The sequence below is a fragment of the Bison bison genome, unplaced genomic scaffold, assembly GCF_000754665.1.
Source record: "Bison bison bison isolate TAMUID 2011002044 unplaced genomic scaffold, Bison_UMD1.0 scf7180017864108, whole genome shotgun sequence".
Classification (NCBI taxonomy): Eukaryota; Metazoa; Chordata; class Mammalia; order Artiodactyla; family Bovidae; genus Bison; species Bison bison.
This window is the reverse complement of record NW_011494680.1, coordinates 801,172-803,593: the sequence shown is the minus strand read 5'-3', so window position 1 is coordinate 803,593 and position 2,422 is coordinate 801,172. Positions and strand designations below refer to the sequence as shown.

The 2,422-nt window shown below is 45.3% G+C and overlaps 1 pseudogene; it reads right to left on the bottom strand.

Annotated features, from left to right (window-relative positions):
- Positions 1-650: 650 nt before the first annotated feature.
- Positions 651-1,470, bottom strand: LOC104987819 (annotated as a pseudogene).
- Positions 1,471-2,422: the final 952 nt, after the last annotated feature.

Genomic DNA, 2,422 nt, shown 5'->3' with positions numbered 1-2,422 from the left:
ATCCGAGTCAGCAAGCCCTGTGGTCAGTCCAGGAATGCCTGATCCCAGGCCTGGAGTCACACAAATTGCATCAGTGGGGGAGAATTACTTAGCATTTGTGCTGTGCAAGGGGCCAAATGTGTGTACACTCTTCACTCATGCCCATGGTGTTGGAAAGATGGGCTGGTGATAATTCATCATCGGAAAGAAAACATTCTCATTGCCAGTCAATCACTGAACCCTCAGACTTTTATGACTCTCATCAAACTCTCTTTCTGTCCACGCTGACTCAGGCAGAGAGGAAGCTTCCAGACTCGCAGAGTGGAGCATCTGTCAGAAAAACAAGCTTTCCTCTTGCTAAAACTGGCATTAACGCATTTTATGCAATTGAAATAGTGTCTTTTTTTTTTTTTTTTTACCAAATTCTAAGTCACTGAGGAGGGGATGACAGAGGATGAGATGGTTGGATGGCATCACCGACTCAATGGACATGGGTTTGGGTAGACTCCGGCAGTTGGTGATGGACAGGGAGGCCTGGCGTGCTGCGGTTAATGGGGTTGCAAAGAGTCGGACACTACTGAGCAACTGAACTGACTGAACTGAAAGTCACTGAGGAGTCCCTTTTTTTGAGAAGGTGAGAAACTGCACCTCCTTCCATAGGTACATTTTCATTTTTTTTTTTTTTTTTGATGTCTGATCTTATTTATTTGTTACTCTTAGAACATCTCATTTTTGACTGGACTCAGAAGTAGAAGCTCTCAGAGAGGACAGCCTCCATCTCTTGGCAATCTGTTCCTGCCGTTTTTCTTTGGCCTCTTTCATTCTCTTGGCCAAAAGTTTAGCATATTCTGCAGCCTCTTCTTTATTTTTCTTAGTACGCTGTTTCTTCAGCGCAATACGCCAGCGTTTGTGTTGCAGAACTCATGGAGTCACGAGCCACTGAATCTTGGGTGCTTTAGTCCTAGGTTTCTTACCGTCTTTATTTAGGGGCTTTCGTACAACACATTGGCCGACATCGTCTTCTTTAGAGAGATTGAAAAGTTTGCGGATTCTGCTAGCTCTTTTGGGACCCAGGCGACGAGGCACTGTAGTATCAGTGAGTCCAGGAATATCCTTCTCCCCTTTTTTCACGATGACCAAATTGAGAACACTCAGATTGGCATCCACAATGCAACCCTGTACAGATTTGTGCTTTCTCTCTCCAGTCCTCCTTGGTCCTTAACAGGAATGCCCCTTACTCAGTAGCAGGCGAACTCGGCCATGGGTCAAGACACCCTGCTTCATGGGGAAACCCTGCTTATCATTCCCGCCACTGATTCGGACCACATAACCCTTCCATTCTTCACCCAGATTATCAGCAGCAACTTCCGTGGCCATAAGCTTCTCGTAGAAGGTATGAAGTTTTCGTTCATCGTCCACTTCAATGAGCTTCTGGCAGCCCGTGGCCGGGAAAGAGATGTTCAGCTTCATTCTGAAGTGGCCGACAGCCTCCGAGGCGCCACGAAAAAGAGCCATATTAAGTTTTAATTTAGCAAATGCTCATATGGCACTGTTCTGCCAGGCACTGTAAGTACTTTATAACTATTAGCTCATTCGAACCTTCAAAAGACGTATGGAGGCAGGTAGCATGCCCCCATTTTATAGATGAGAAAACCAAGGCACAGAGAGGTAATTAATTGTCCAAAACCCACAGCTGCTATCACAGAGTCAAGGGTCTATTAGCTTGGCTCCAGAATCTGCATTATATCCCTAGGCTGTGTCGTTTCGTTTAATTCTTGCAATCCTCATGTAAGTCTGCAACCATCCTGCAGGTAACTTCCTCAGAGGACAATGAGGCTCTGAGAAGTTAACTTGGCTCAAGGTCAAGTGACAGAGCTACAGTAGGAATTCACTTTTGTCTGATTCCAAAGTGACCGCAGGCTGAACTGACCGCTCAGTCTATGGAGGAAGAATGTTCAACCCTCATAGGCGCTGACACATGGATGCTTTCCTTACATGTCCTGTGGACGGCCAGGAACTCCCACTGTTTGAATTCTCCTTTCTCTTTTTCTGTTTTCTTTCTTTGCTTCCACTTGTCACAGTGGAACTGACAGTTGAACCTTGGACGGTGGTGCTGATAGTCAAGAACACCTTTGCCTTGCCATTCACTGCAACGAGAGTGTTGCTGACATCTTCCTCTCGGTTCCCCAAGGACATTGATGTACTGGTGGCTCCTTGAGGAACAGGAAGAGCCCTGCAGAAGTTAGGAAGAAGATGATGGTGCTGACCACGAGTCTGCCTCTGGTTTGCAGGGCAAGTTGGACAAGTTACTTAATTTCTCTGATCTTCAGAGTTAGCTTTTAGAATTGGTTAAGATTTAGGGTTGGTTGATTAGATTTTTTAAATTAATTACTATTATTATTTTTTTTGACCAAGTGTGGGGCTTACAGAATCTTAGTTCCTG